The sequence below is a fragment of the Eumetopias jubatus genome, unplaced genomic scaffold (assembly GCF_037043125.1).
Source record: "Eumetopias jubatus isolate StellerSeaLion01/CBP00866 unplaced genomic scaffold, mEumJub1_p1.0 scaffold_2, whole genome shotgun sequence".
Lineage (NCBI taxonomy): Eukaryota > Metazoa > Chordata > Mammalia > Carnivora > Otariidae > Eumetopias > Eumetopias jubatus.
The window spans coordinates 101,751,784-101,768,456 of record NW_028274808.1 but is presented as its reverse complement, the minus strand read 5'-3'; the positions used below and the strand labels follow the sequence as shown (position 1 = coordinate 101,768,456).

The following is a 16,673-nucleotide window of genomic DNA, read 5'->3' as shown; positions in this document are numbered from 1 at the left end:
GATCTTGGCCAACATGAAATAACAAAATTCTTTAGCCACTCAAAACTCTTGGCTAAGGCACTTTTGTATTTCTTAACTGTTCCCCAAAGCAGCCGAACGGGAATATTAATATAAATATAAATCTGCAGTGGTTGAAAAGATTCGTGAGCTTTTTTATTCGTGATTAAACCTTATAGGAAGAATAGAAAAATCCCTGTGGAAAGCTGTTAGTACAGTGGCTAGCACTGGGTGATACAGATTCTGAGAAAAACACGAATGTATTATTCCATCTCCATGTAGTATAATACATACTTGTACAATGTTTTGTACTTGTATTTCATGATATTAAAACACTGAAGTTAAAAAAATATATAGCTAATATCATTCGAGAAATTTTGGTAAATTTCCTTTAACAACGAATGGCTGATAATTAGGTAATAAATCATTTTGTAACTCAAGAGATTTCTGATTGGCTTCTAATTCTTAGTATTATAGGGACCTAATCAAAGAAATAATTTTGATAATAGATCATAATGTGTTTTTTGGCATGTAACTCTAAAGGAATTCAGAGAATTAAGTGATACTGATATAATAAAACTCCTTTCATCCCTATCTCCTTGTTTATATGAACAAAGTTTCTGAGAGCCTATGTCAATGCGCATGAACAAATAGGAATAGTCAGGCCTTCTTCAAGCAATCGATAGGATTCATCCACAGATGCATTAACTAATTGGCGAAAAAAGGCCACTTTTTTTCACAATAAGAGATACATTTCCAGTACGTTTTACTTACTATATAATAATTTTTATCACATTTTATAAAATAAATATTTTGGTTAATTGGTTTTCATTAATAATTGCAGTTATAATTCAATGGGAATTCAAGAGGGGAGAAAGTTAACTATTAAAACTTTATGGTTACATAAAATTTTAGAAATTAAATCTATATTTATTTACATTATTTGTTGCAGATAAGAAAGAGAGGCACTCCATAAAAGGCTTTTAAACATTAAATATATATTATATTAGGTAACATTCTGCAAGGAAAATATGATGAAATTGCAAATTCAGAAAGAAAAAGAAATCATAATTTGCAATTATTAAAGAAAAATTTGTCCATTATTATTTTTAAGTGAATGATAGTTGATATAAATAACTGTAGTATTTAGGTCCCATTAAATACATTTAAAAGGGTGCTATTAAAGTTATTAAAAAAATCAATATTTGTGATAGTATAGAAAATTGTATCCTTTGCAATGATCTATATTATGAAAAATTTAAGATATTAATGTGTAGGGGTATATTGCTTACAAAATCTTTTAGGAACACATGAGCAAGAGCATTTGAAGGCCACTGACCTGGACCTAGCTGACCTGACCTAGTTCACTAACTGGACTTAAGCCCCAAAGAGAATACATGGAAGAAACCTGAAACATGCAAGGTGACTTAGAACTTTGAAACAGCCTTCTTACTAAGTAACTGCTGGAAGAGAGAGAAGAGCCCGAGCCAACAATATAATGAGCCTTATGGAGCTTGAAGTACAGTATAAAGCAAATTGGATTATGTCTCTTTTAAAGTCCTTCAATGGGGGCGCCTGGGTGGCTCAGTCAGTTAAGCGTCTGCCTTCGGCTTGGTCCTGATCCTGGGGTCCTGGGATCCAGCCCCGCATCGGGCTCCCTGCTCAGTGGGGAGTCCGCCTCTCCCCCTCCCCCTGTGTGCGCGCTCTCTCCCTGTCAGTCTCTCTCTCTCAAATAAATAAGTCTTAAAAAAAAAAAAACAGTCTTTCAATGGCTTCCCATTGACTTTTGCATATATTCCAAACCCTTCACGCCAGACTACCACCTGGATACCCAAGTCGGTTGCATGAAACAGCGGCAGCAATATCGTCCGGCATTTTGCTGAAAAGGCAGAATCTCTGATCCCACCTCATACCTTGAAACAGAATCTGTATTTTCTAAAGAATTTTTTAAGATTTTATTTATTTATTTGACAGAGACCCAGCGAGAGAGGGAACACAAGCAGGGGGAGTGGGGGAGGGAGAAGCAGGCTTCCCGCTGAGCGGGGAGCCCAATGTGGGACTCGATCACAGGACCCCGGAATCATGACCTGAGCCGAAGGCAGACGCTTAACGACTGAGCCACCCAGGCGCCCCCAGAATCTGTATTTTAAAAAGCCCCCCAAGTACTTTGTATGTATGTTAAAGTATGTGGAGCGCTGGTATACATGATAATAAATGAGTAATTTATGTAGTAGCATAAACAATGTAGTGATAGTCAAGGTATGTGTTTTAGCTTCGAAACAACCAATGTATGGTAGATTGAGGCTTAAACATGAAAGAACGAAATCCAGCTAGTACAAAACACCCAAGTGCTTCTCCTACTCCGTCAACCTTATTCTCCTGTACCAGTCTCTCCCTCTTTTGCTGTGCCTCCCCTCAAAGGTATCTTCTATCAATTCCTTTTGCATGCCAACTTTTTCTTGCCTTGGAGCTTCTTTGCGAGCTGTAGGAATTCTGCCTGAAATGCTACTCCCTTCCTTCTCAATAGACTAGGCTCATCTTTCTGATCTCTGCTCAAAATCACCTCCTCAGAGCTATCTTTCATGATCACCCTTCCTAAAGTCTCCAATACTCTCAGTGTCCCCTCTTTCTTTCCTTTATAGATGTTAGCACCATGTGTAAGTTATTTATTAGTTTTAAACTTTTTATACTGAAATAATCTGACTAGCAAGAAGTTGCAAAAATAGTACAGAGAGTTCTGTGCACCTCTTACGGAACTTCCCCATTAACAACATCTTACATGACCATATTATACTATTAAAACCAGAAAATTGATATTGAAGCAGTAACCTGTAAGTTTTTGTTTGCTTAGTTTTTCTCTCTGATCACCCCATTTAAAGTTAAACCCAGTCATTTTCTACCACATTCCCTTTTTTGATTTTCTTCTTTGTACTCACATCTTGTATACACTATGTGAAACTAATTTGTTTACTTGGATGTGGTCTGTCTCCACTTCCTGGATGTAATTTCCCTGAAAGCAAGTGATTTGTGCAGCATTGTATAACAGCACTCACAATAGTGCTGTAATTGTTAAACAAAAATACAGTAAGGGCTTAATAAATATTAATTCAATAAATGAATGGATGTAGGTAGAGATCCAATTCCAAATATCATAGTTAATTTGTACATTCGTAGTTGGGGAGCATGTTGCAACAATTAATTGTGTGCTAGTGGTAGTTATATAAATTCTGGAAATCTAATGTACATAGGGATTATAGTCAATGATATTGTATTATGTACTTCCAAATAGCTATGAGACCAGATCTTAAATGTTCTCAATACAAAAAAAGAAATAATAAATGTATGACATCATAGAGATGTGAGCTAAAGCTACAGGGTAACCATGTTGCTATATATATATATAGCAACATATATATATATATATGTTGTACACTTTAAATATACAGAATGTTATGTGTCAATTGAAAATGCCAAAAAAAAGTAATTGTAGAATTCAATATTTCTGATGACCACATTTTAATGTTGTCATATGTTAAGTGGTGGGAAGGAAATGTATAACCTCAGTTTCCCTGTCTATAAGAAGATACTCAGGAAATACAGTAATTCATACTTTTAGAACTCTTTTCTCCAACCTACAGTATTATTTTTAGTTGGGCTATTGATTTAAATATGTGATTTCATTAGAATGAAAGTAGTATATACCATACTTTTGTAAGATAATTTTTTTCAGGTGGATAATTTTCAGTTCCATTTCTTTTTAATCGGATACAGGTAGCTACTTTTTGAAACTATATTGGAAAGTTGCTTTGCTCAGACAAGAAGGAAATGACACTGAAGGGAAGAAAAAACATTTCAAGGAAATGAAAGTGATAATTATTCTATTTTGCATTGAAAATCGTGTTTTTCTTTGGCTTTGAGATTCTGTTCTGTTTTTTTTTTTTAAGATTTATTTATTTGGGAGAGAGAGAGAGAGAGCATGAGCAGGAGGGGCAGAGGGAGAAGGAGAGAGAATCTCAAGCAGACTCCGTGCTGAGCTGACCCTGAGATCAAGACCTGAGCCAAAACCAAGGGTTAGATGCTTAACCGACTGCACCACCCAGGCACTCCTCTGGTTTTGAGTTTTATTGCTACTGATAGATTCTAATGTCCCTGCAAAGATGGTATTTTTGTTTCCATCTTTATTCTCATAAATTTTGATGCAATGTTGGCATTTTGGATTCCTTAATAAATTCCACTGTATCACTACAACATTTTCTACTTAAGGCTTCATATGAAAACCCCTTGACTCAACCAGTTTTCAACAGCTAAATACCAAGGCATATTTAGGTGTTAGTTTTGCATTGCTTTTTATAGTATACCTTTTTAGATTAGGAAAGACTTAATTTGGACCAAACAAATTAATATACATTAAAAGGAAACACTGGCTTCTAGTTACATGTTTGTTTGAAGGACATCTGCTTTTTTTTAATCTGATTTTTTGTGTGTGAGAAACAAATGAATTAATATGTATAAGGTGCTTAGGAAAGATATATTGGAACATGCTAAGTGCTCAATATGTATTAACTATGACAACTGTGATGATGATGTCACTCAGCGAATTTGAATATGTAGTTTTAGTAGAAAATGTATGGTCCTTCAAACATAATAGCTGTTGGATCATTGCATCATATTTCAAACTGAGAAGTATCAACAACCAGAAACACTAGGTAATGATACCTTTATTTTTAAAGTATTATTCAGTAAATAGAAATTCTGATATAATGTGTGCAGTATTCCACATTCAAATAAAGGGTGTGATATTTACTAATTTTTAAACACTCTTTGGCTTGTCTGTTTTTACCTAGATTCCTGTTATCTTAAACTAATTATTCCCTTCTTCATTTATTTAATAACCATTTAGTGACTGTTTACCTTATGCCAGATACAATGCTGGGCCTAAATACAAAACCATGGAAGACATTCCTGGGGAAATTCACAATCTAGTAGTAGCACAAAAAGGTATTTAGAAACAGAAAAACTGGGAAACATTGTGAACATTCTGAGAAGTCTTTTTGTAGGGGCTGGGGTTGGCTTGTACAACAAACATTTATTTCTCACAGTTCTGGAAGCTGACAAGTCCAAGATCTAGACTGGCTGATTCAGTGTCTGTTGAGGGGTTGCTTCCTCATTCATAGCTGGCTGTCTTTTCACTGTGTTTTGTGATATACCTTTATTGAGTAAGTAATGGCAGCTTGAAGTTTGTAGTAGCTCTGATTCTGGGGAAGAGTGTATGACCAAGGCCGGTCAACACTACCACGGTCCCCATTGCCTTTAGAGGTAAGCATGGGACCCAAGTACAGTGAATGAGGCACAAGGAAACTTTGGCTGAGATTTCTGGAGGAAAGACTCTTGCTCTTTCTTACTGGATCAAAAAATGGGGAGGGTATAGGACCAGGAGCTCTGCCATTGTCTTGCTTCCATGGGAAACATGAGACTGAAGCTAACATAGTGAATGGCTCCTCTGAGGGATATAGCCAAACTGTTCCTGGAGATATATATGGCTTGGAACTTCATGCCTGACCTGAAGTTGATCTAATTCTGCTGTCTAAAGCTTACAAGGGCCAATACATTACCTTTACTTAGGCCAACTTATGTCAATTTTCTAGCACGTATAATTAAAAGGATTTGAGCTTAATATGTGTTAGAGGAAGAAAAATATAACCGGGGAATTGTTACACTGCAGTGATAGATTTTAATTTAGCTTTTGGTTTATTCTCTATCTTCACCACTGACTATCAGCTCCTCATGGGCAGGGACCATGTCTACCTTGATTATGTACCCATATCCAGGGCTTAGTCCAGTGTCTTACATACAGATATTAAATATTTCTTAAGTAAAGAAGAAAAATAGAGATATGAAAAATCAAAATAAAGAAGACTTCAAAATAATTTTTCACATTTATATATAAGAAATTTTATATATCACTGAGATATAGTGATAAATGATTAATGAATTGCAGAAAGAGTGTAACTACAAAGGCAATAAAGAGAGTTTATTAGAGAGATAAGATTCTGTCACTTACGCTAGCACACATGCCAAGAGAGGGTTTGAATAATACTAAGGGATGAGGGGAAAAAATCACCCTTTGTTCAGCCTTTTCTGGAACACACCCAAGATCAAGAGATAATTTACAAAAATTTTTAAATGTTATACTTTTTAAAAAAGAATAAGAAGAATAAATGAACAAGATAATAAAATATAAAAGAGTAGCAAGAGGTGTTTTTTAAGATTTTATTTATTTGAGAGAGAGAGAGAGAGATACCACAAGCTGGGGGTGGGGGTGGAGGGGGAAGGGGCAGAGGGAGAGAGGCAGAAGGAGAGAGAGAAGCAGACTCCCTCCTGACCAGGGAGCCTGACGTGGGGCCTGATCCCAGGACCCTGAGATCATGACCTGAGCCAAAGGAAGACACATAACTGACTGAGTCACCCAGGTGCCCCAATATACCAGTTTTTCTTCATCATTTTTTCATATATAACCTATGCCTAAAAGTAATACTATATATATATGCATATAAATGCTATTTTACACTATGTGCCATTGACCAGAAATTTTAACTTTTGTCCAATTTAGTCTTTTGAGCAATATGTTTATCAAGTCAGATTTGTAGGTCTGGGCTTATTACTAGTTTTCACAGGTACATGTACGTTTTTTGCTCTTCATCTTTTTTATAGTACCCTTTGTAGATCATCTCCTATAGGTGCTTTTATAGCTACCACATTTTTTTTTGCAGCTCTATGGATGTTCCATAATTTTTAAACTAGTCTTCTGAATTGGAGGTTACTTGGTGGTTAACAATCTTTTATTTTTATGAACAATGTAGCAATGGATAGCCTGTACATTTTGGTCATGTGTGAAGATATCCTATCCGTATGATTCATTTCTAGAAGTGGAATTGCTGGGTCAAAACATATGAGCACTGACAGCTTTAAGATGATATTACTGTATTGCTCTCCTTTGAAGCTGAATCAATTCACATGCCCGCCAGCAAGGTATGGGGGGTTTCTGTTTCCCCAAACCTTTTCTAATACTGAGCTATCAAAAATTTTTGAGCTTTGCCACTTGAAAAGAAAAGCAATGGTACCTCGACTGCAGCTTTAACTGGCCTTTAACTTGTTATGAGAATGAAGAACACCTTTTCTACTGTTTTAGGCCACTTGTATTTCTTTTTGTGTGAGCTGTCTGTTCATATTTTTTGCTCATGGGTTGGCGGTTTTACTTGTTGATTTGTAGGACATTACATGTTATTTTAAAGTTCAAATCATTATTAGAAAACTGGGTTCTTCTAGTATATCAAAAGATGTACAAATTTCCTCTTTCCAAATGCATGTTCAGCTCCTTTCACTTTTTATCAGCTTTAAAGTGGGTAATTGTGGTTTTCCTAAAACATATTTGACTTAAATCTCATTGATTTGTTTTAGCATTGGTGTCTCCTGAGATACTAGTTGGCATGACAGAAGCTTGAATTGTGGCCTGCATTGGCTAATGGTAAGTGAAAGAAAAATAATTTCAGTTGGCAGGTATATTGTGAAATAATACAGAAATCTATTGATTTTTTTTTGTTTTTATGGACTTACTAATATTACTGATGATGATGATGATGATGATGATGATGATGATTTGGTGTGAGAAATGACTTCAGACTTGGTATCCTGGTGTTATAAAAAGTACATAACAACTTGAGGAACACTCAAGTTTATACATCAAGACATTGCAGTTTTAAGAAATTATTAGATGATAGAAAAATAAAAACCTGAATTAAGCATTCAAAAAACTTTAACATCTTGAATTTGGTGGCAGTAAATTCCTTTATGCATTAAAATACAGATAGTATGCTGTTTTAACATTGTTTTAAAATTATCTGTAAAGTAGCTGTGGTTTTACATTTTTATGTGCTGTAGTTCTACAATTTGAGAGGTTTTTTTTTTAACTTGGATCTAGTATGGAGTAGTGAAAGATTCACTTGAGAAGTTCAAGTTCTGGTTCCATTTTCTAGCTTATGTGACCGTGGGCAAGTTATTTAACTTTTATAAACTTCCTCATCCACCACATTTACATTATGGGCTTGTGCAAGTTAAATGAAATAATACCCATAAGGCATAAGCCAAGCGCCTGGCACTTAGCATATATTTAATTTTTAAAAATTTTCTTAGTATATATTTAACTTTTGAAGCACATTTTATTTTACTCTAGTGTAAAACATTTTCATAGTGAAAATATCAATGTAACTTTGGTTAAATTGGTGGCTACCTTTGTGGATTATTTTGAAACTAATCCCTCTTATCCTTAAATAATCCTTTCATTGTACATGAAATTATGCCATTAGAGATTTATTCCGTTTCCTCTCTTTCCGTCTTCTCTCTTTCCTCTCTTCCCTCCTTCCCTTAGTTCCAGGGCAATTTAATTCAGTTCAGTTTTTGATTTGAAGAATCTGAACCACATCTAGGTAATTTCTAGATTTCTAGAGAATTTGTACTGTGACAGTTTCCCTCTTGGGCAAAGTTGGTAGTTTGGCTGTGGCAAACTTGAATTCATGTGGGGGTCCTGATGCCTTACTAAGGAACAAAAATTGAGAATGAATGGGATTCTTCCAGATTTTGAAAAAAGCTGTTGAAATTAATTTCTTTGCAGAAGTGGAGAAATAAACTCTAAAGAGGAATTCAAATAAGGGTGGTAGGTGTGTCCTGGTAGAAGGTGGAAGTAACTAAGATAGGTGAATGTTTTTCTCTTTTTGGCTTTTATCCAGTCCTTTCATAATGCACCTCTGCCAGGGCCTCTATTTCCTTATATGCAATAAAGGTTAATATGGTACGTCATATGTTTAACCTCTTCTGGCTTTATTTTATATTTGGTTTCACATCTGTTTCTTTTAGGGTAAGAGTAAAACTCCCACTTGAAAACGTTAGGAGATACAGTACTTCAGCTCAGGAAGGAAGTCAGAACTAGAGTTTTAGACATTTAGAACTTGAGGCAGGATAAATTAGACAGTAATGCTTAACAGCATGAACTTTGGAGCCACATTGCTTTGGTTCAACCCCTAGCCTTCCAAGTTATTTAACCTCTCTGTACCTTAGTATTTAAGGTACAGTTGGCAAGTTATTTAACCTTTCTGTACCTTAGTTTTTAATTTGTGAAATGGGAATAGAAGGGATAATAAGAGTACCTATCTCCCAGGGTTTTGGGAGGATTAAATAAATCAATAAATATGAAGTGCTTTGGACAGTGCCTGGCCCATGCTTAACACTCTGTTTGCTATTGCTTGCATATCACTGTGTGCATTTCTAGTGTCTTATGTACGTATTCCACATCTGCCCCACGCAATCACAAACTTCCATACAGCTAAGACTGTTTTCCACTTTCCTCTTCCTATTACAATTCGTACATAAAAAGTACGCAATATATCTGAGATAATTTTCGAACTCCAGAAAGTCGTTTGCCTTGGTTTACCCGCTGAACAATATGAAGAGTCTTTCTCTTTAAAAATGGTGAGCATCAAACCACTTTTCATTAATACAATAACAGACTCAATTGATTCAATGTAGTTTCATTTCATACAAAGTCCTGGTATTGATAAGGTCATAAAAGTATTACTCTCTATTCCGAGTAGATTCATTTCACTTCATAGCACGGGTCTGATTCTCCTTTTTGTTAGCGTTTTGTTCTTTTCTGTGCTTCTCTGTCTGCCGGCTTCAGGAAGGCCATTCATGGACATTCCCTTTGCATGAGTAGCAGGTGATTTTTCAAGCCCGCCCCTGACCTCCGCCTCATGATCCAGACTCCACCCCCAGCCCGGGGAGGAGGGAAAGGGGTGGAGAGGAAAGGGGTGGGACGCCGCAGATTCCTGGGTGGGGCTTGGGTGGCGTGCCGGCGCCATGACGTGTGGCGCTACCAGTTGACGCAGTCGCAGTGACGCCTGGCCCCGGCTGGGACCCCTCCCATCCTTCTCCGCCCCTGTGTGTCAGTGGCTGGGGCCCCCGGGCCGGACCTGTGGCAGCTGGCCGGGGTGGCGGGGTTAGAAGGTTGTGGGCGCGGGCAGAGCTTCGCGGGCCGGGTCCGGCTCGGCGCTGCTGCCGCTGCCCGAGGCCTTTGGCGTCCCTCGGAGAGAGACCGGAGCGGTTCCAGGCCGCCCCGGCGCTCACCCAGGTGAGGGGACGGGGTCGGACTGGGCAGGGTTGGGGTGAGCAGCAGTTTTCCGTCATCTCTGGAACTCAGCGGGGTGGGAGTCTGGAGGTTTGGCTTCACCGCTGTTGTCTGTTGCAGTGTCGACTCATTTTTTAGTTTCTTCTACAGCACCGGGACTTGTAGACCTGGTGTCGGAGGTCAATGGGAAGGCCTGGAAGGGCCATTGTAGTCAGATTTTTGGGGGCGCGGGCACGGGAGCGGCCTCTGTGGATGGTGATAAGGCGGGTGGGCGGCGCCCACTTGCTGGTGTGTGGACTCGGCGGGCGGGAAGGTCAGTGCACCTGCAGGCTCAGGCTTTAGCCTTTACAGCCTTTACCCGAACTGCTTAACGTAGGGTCGATTGACCAGGGGCGCTGGAGCCTTAGAATTCCTCTTTCCAATTCAGGCGTGGAGTGTTTTGTATTCTGAATTGGTGCTTGCCGAGTCTACATTACTGAAGAGTACATTTCAGTGGAAACATTATCTTTGGTCAAAGGAAGGTGAAGGGAAGTTGATTTTGCTTCTGCAGAGTATTGTCTCCCACCCACTCCCGACACTAACTCCCATCTCCATTTGCCTTAGTTTTGACAGTAGAAAGTTAGGGACGCTTGTTAAATGGAAAGAGTTCTTGTAAACTTCCCCCAAAAGGAAATCATGGTTTTTTTTTTTTTTTTTTTTTTTTACTGTCCAGGCGTGTAAGTTTCAACTGGTTTCATGTTGCTGCTTTGACTCCTTGCATGGCATTGAAGCTGATTTATTCTAAGTTAACCATAAACATTAAACATAAAAATAGATGAATTAACCAGAACATTTATCTTACATAATTGTTGAGCGGTACATATTTCATATGCATGTTCCGTCATAACAATCTTATCATGTAAGGTCCCTTATTATTATCATTTCATAGATAACGCACAGTCCTAAAAATCAACTTGTCCAAAGTCAAGGGATGAGATTTAAACTAGGTAATCTGACTCCAGTTTACAATCCCTTAATCAATACCCTTTATCATCTCCCAAGTATCTTAAGAGTTCAAAGTGGTTTTCATTAAATGAGTAGTGTGCCAGGTGCTTGGAATTGGAAGGAAACTGAGGCATCATTCTTGCCAGCAAAGACCCAACAGTTTGAGAGAACAACTTTTTTTAAGGCCACACTTTGGGTATATATATATTTTAAGATTTCATTTATTTGTTTATTTAGAGAGCGCACCCAGGGGGTGGGGCAGAAGAGAGAGAGAAAATCTCAAGCAGACTCTGAGTGTGGAACCCAATGGGGGGGGGGGCTGATCTCATGAGCCTGAGATCACGACCTGAGCTGAAACCAAGAGTCAGATGCTTAACCGACTGAGCTACCCAGGTGCCCCTTGAGTGTGTTTTAAAGGTAGGATTTGACCTCTACAACCCTCTAACTACCCAAATCATGCTCTTACTGTAGTTGTAGTGGTTTTGAAACCTTGGGAATGGTGTAGTTTGGAAACTGGTCTTATTCTAGATTTAGAAGTATTTCTTCTTTGGAAACTTTAAAGAAGGAAATGCAATTTTGGAGTAACATTAAAACTTTCCACATGTGTGCATTTGCACGCATGTAATCAAATAATTTAATCTGAAGTGGTGAAAATGATGGTATAGTCAGACTATCTTGTATATTGATTAAATGTTCTTTTCAGGTTTGTTAAGATGAAACGCTGCAGGTGGATCTTCTGAAGATAAGAAGGAAGCAAAACAACATTGCAGACTCTGAAAAAAAAATTGGGGTAAATATTTTGGCTAAGTTTTTAAAAAATCTAATTTCCAATTAAAGCTGAGATAGAGGAAATCTCACTTTCTGCTTCAGTTGTGTTTTAATCTGCTTAAATGGTCAAGGGGTGGGGGTTTGGGGGGCTGTATAATGTGACTTGCCATTCATTTTACCTGACTTTTGAATTGTTGATATCTGACAATTAAGTTATGTGCTTAGCTTGTATATTGGCAGGAGAAAGCCAAGGGGAACTTTGGCTTGATTCGATCAAGTGTCAACACTTTTTCCCCTCTTTTGCTTGCTCATTAATCTGCCTATGTTATAAACAGTTTTAAAAAGAAATGAAGAAAATTAGTTGACTTTTGGTTTGTTCTTCACAGAATACTGGGTATGATTGAACTCAAGTATATTTTTTACTATGAGTTCTATGGAGCATAGTAGAAAACATGGTTAAACATGATGAAGAAAAACTTAATTCATTTCCTTGATATTTATTGAGTACCATATACCTTATTTCAGGTTTTTAGTATTAGAATAGTGGTTATCATGGCCCTGGAGAGTCTAGAGTAGAGGATTTTTTCTAGAAGGTAATATTTTTGTGAAATACCATACATTTTCTTGAGTTTTATATGCAAAGATGTTTTTGGTTTATGTAAAAGACTAGGAAAACAGCACTACCCATATGGTAAATGTTTGTATTTATAAGTCTTTCATAATTTCAGTGAATAAATGAAGGTACTCCACTAGTGCTACTTTAAGGTACAGTGGGACACTAGGATTCTTATAGACTTCATTTTAGCATATTTTTTTTCATGTTAATGATAGTGTTGAAATTTAAAAAATTTCATGAGATGTTAAGAAAATTAACTCTTTAGGGGCACGTGGGTGGCTCAGTCGTTAAGCGTCTGCCTTCAACTCAGGTCATGATCCCAGGGTCCTGGGATCGAGCCCCGCATTGGGCTCCCTGCTCAGTGGGGAGCCTGCTTCTCCCTCTGCCCATTCCCCTGCTTGTGTTCCCTCTCTCGCTGTCTCTCTCTGTCAAATAAATAAAGAAAATTAAAAAAAAAAAGAAAATTAACTCTTTAATTTGAGAAAATTTCAGGCAATTTGTAAATAACAAGTACAAGTGACATGGTCAGGCAACAGTTTGGTGATGAATTGGAGAGTGATGAACTTGGCAGAGTGGTGATCATTTAGAGGCTGTTGTAATAATCCAGGTGGCAAATGAGAACCAGAAGTACAGTGATGCAGGTGGGAATTATGGATGGAGATGGATTAGATAGATGCAAAGGAGATGCACTGGGTAGGATTTAGTGGGCTTGAGGGAAAGTAGAGTCAGGAAAGTTTTTGGTCACTGTCATGTTCAAGCACGTAATTAATGTTTAATAAATATTTGAAAGATAAGCAAACTGAATTATATGATATCTGGCTTGGGAAACTGAGTGGATTCTGGGAAACTGAGTGGATTCTGGGGCCATTTATTATGGCAGTATACAAAGAACAGTAGATTGGGGAACATGGCTGGAGAAGATCAGTTTGGGGTTGTTATGAGGCATCTGTGAAATGTCATTAGGAAGTTGTATATATGGATCTTAGTTAAGAACACCTAGCTGGAGACATACAATTTGGAGTCTCAGATTATAGTTGCTGGTTAAAAGCAATGGGACTGGATGAGATCACTCAGGGAAAAAATGTAGAGTAAAAGAAGAGAAATGAGGATGGGGAACACTAATAAATCAGATGGAAGGAAAACACACTTCAAAGGAGATGAGTGAGTAGATAAGGAAGCAGGAGAATCACAGAAGTCAATGGAAGAACTGAGTTTGGAGAAAAGGAATGAATATTAAGCATCTTTGAGACATCAAATAAAATGAGGACAAGAAAAGTATCCATTGAACATCAAGAAGTCGTTGACCTGAGTAAGAACAATTATATATGTGGAGCCAGTTCACACTGGGTAAGAGATAAGAAAATTGAAATAGCTAATGTCATTTACTCTTTCAGAAAGTTTGGTTTTAAGTGGAACAGAGAGAGGATAGCTAGAGATACAAGTTTGAGAGAGAGTTTTTGTTTTCTAAAGGTATGAGTGATATGATTTATAATCTTTATTTGCTGAGGATAAAAAAACCATCAGAAATAAAATTTGAAGACAGAGGAATGAGGGAGAATAATTAATCACTACTAAGCTGGAAGGGATGGAATATGAGGATGCAGGGCAGGGGTACTTTAGATAGACTTCTACTGAGATAGGAGTTAAGGAGGTGGTGATGATTATGGATACAGATCCTCCTTTGTAGGAGGCAAGGTAGAGGTTGCTCCACAGAGCTCATCCAGGAGACTCCCACTTATAGTAGGGAGAGGAAATGATTCACTCGTATGATTGGTAATCTTCTTGGTGTGTTATTTATTACTCCTCATCTTTTGATAAGTTGGAGGAGAGTAGAGTACAGTAGTTTAGCTTAACCTGACAGGTATGAACCATTAGGGTAGAGATAACTTGCAGATATCTTACAAAATTACTTTTCTCATACTTTGTATTAGTTATCTATTGCTGAGTAACAAATCGTACCTGAATTTAGTGGTCTAAAATATTTAGTATCTCAATTTCTGTGGATCTGGATTTGGGAGTGTGTAAACTGGTTTCCTCCGATCTTAGGGTCTCTCAGGAGGTTGCAGCCAAAATCTTGGCTGGGACTTCAGTCATCTCAACTGCCGCTGAAGGATTTACATCCATGATGGCCCACTCACATGGCTGTTGGCTGGAGGCCTCAAATCCTCAGCATGTGAACCTTTCCAGGGCTTTTTAAGTGTCCTAACAAGGCAGCTGGTTTCCCCTGGAACAGATTATCTAAGAGAGCAAGGAGGAAGCTGTGATGCCATTTTTGACTAACCATTGCTTCTGTCATATTCTTTAGAACTGTATCACTAAGTCCAGCCCACACTTGAGAGGGAAATAATTAAGTTTGACCTCTTGAAGGGAGAAATATTAAGGAATTTTTAGACATTATAAAACCACCATACATCTTTTATCACTTGTCACATTCTTTAGGGTCAAATAAGCTCTTTCAAAGTACAAAAATATAGCCTTTATGACCAGGTGAGACAGAGGTTCTAGAAAATTGGGGAGGTGGTTAAGTCAGATTTTGCTCACTTTATAATTTGGCCTTCTTTCCTGCTAATCAGGCTCCATAACTTAACGTGCTACCAGTTAGGGTTATTTTTAAAAGTGCTTGTTGACCTTTGATTTAATGGAGGATCCTTTTAGAAGAAAAAAATTCCATAGTGGGCAAAATATGAATTTTTTATAACAAAATATGAATTTTGATAGCATTCATATTAGCTTGTAAATGTAAAGCTGGGAGGAAGGATCTCATTTTTCATATAAAGAAACTGAGAATGAAGAGATAATTACTGAGGCCATGTATTAATTGTGTTTGTGCTTAGCTTCTCAATGCCATAGTTTTCTCATCTGTAAAATGGAGAATTGTAAATGAGTAGTTATTTGTGACGATTAGATGAGTAAATACACATAAAGTGTTTAGAACAGTGCCTAGCACACAGCAAGCATTGAATAAACGTTACAGCCATTGTTATGGCAGCTATATTTTTATTATTTTAATGGTGAATTAATACCATGGAATGAACATTTCAAAGAGTAGGAGAACATTGACCAAAATGTTTAAAGCTTAAACTTTAGATTACTGATGTTATTGTACTTTGTCACTTTTTATGTATATGTAAAGTATATTTCTATATCCATTTTTTTCTACCCATATCCATTTAAAATGCTGTCTCTGATATAACCAGTAGTATTGTATAATCATATATTGTTGTTTTATTTACATGAAAGTTCAATTTCAGTTGTGGCAATTCTCCGCTCACAGGAATTGGCTACTAAATGGATCTTGTGGGCTCTTTGGGTAGCAACACGCTATTAAAAAACATTTTCTTTGTACTTGATATGATGAGAGTGTTGGTAAACACATGTTGCAAGTTTCATTCTCCTTCTCCCCACATCCAGGACCCTATTCTGTTGGGCAAGTGGTTTGAATATGTATTTGGGAGGGTTTTCTGACTGACATGACATAAGGTAGAACATAGCTTAAGGGACAGATAGGAAAATGGAAATAGTTTTATTACAAAAATCCTATAGAATTTTACTTTGCTGGTGCTTTTTAGCGTTATACCTTCTGGTGTATTTTTAATCAAAATGAAAGTGATATATTGAATTCTTGATTAAAATAAAACTTGGACAGTGTGTTCACTAGTCAGTACAAAAAATGAAGACAAAACCCCACAACCAGTGTATGGAATGTAGAAGTGGGAGGATTAAGCAGTTACTGTTGATCTCTTTGTATTACTGACCGTATCAAGGAATATGTTGAAGGTAGTAATTAGTTCTGATGGACTATTAAAAGTGGGTTATATTTAAAAATCATGGTTTCTTCTAGGTTTGGAGAGATCGAAGTCAGTTCTTTTTACCCTATTAGTAGATATGTTTTCTACAGATTTTTAAGAGATTGGTTTTGTTTTGCTTTTGCTTCTATTAAGTATTTAGGTAAATCAGCATAAATTTCTGGCTGTGGAAGTCACCTTTCCTAAAGTGCAAAATTTTTGTTGAATGATATGATTTCTTAGATGTTAAAAATTCTTCCATACATAGTATAAAGAACCATTTTTGTAGCATAGATTACAAAGTTAAAAAGTACATTAATTTGCAGATTTGTAGCGTTTGAATTGT

General features: G+C 37.2%; 1 protein-coding gene across 9 annotated transcripts in view; it reads left to right on the top strand.

Moving 5' to 3' along the window:
• The first annotated feature begins 9,961 nt into the window (after nt 1–9,961).
• The window catches only part of BLTP1 (bridge-like lipid transfer protein family member 1), a 203,535-nt gene continuing 196,823 nt past the window's right edge, over nt 9,962–16,673 (top strand). For 4 of the 9 annotated variants that reach the window (XM_028102344.2, XM_028102341.2, XM_028102342.2 and 1 more), the window contains exons 1-2: nt 9,975–10,177; nt 11,862–11,948. The gene's annotated coding sequence lies outside the window, so the exon portion shown is untranslated. Of the gene's footprint in view, nt 10,178–11,861; nt 11,949–16,673 lie in introns of all 9 variants that reach the window. The other 5 variants (XM_088021053.1, XM_028102339.2, XM_028102340.2 and 2 more) reach the window with 3 other exon arrangements.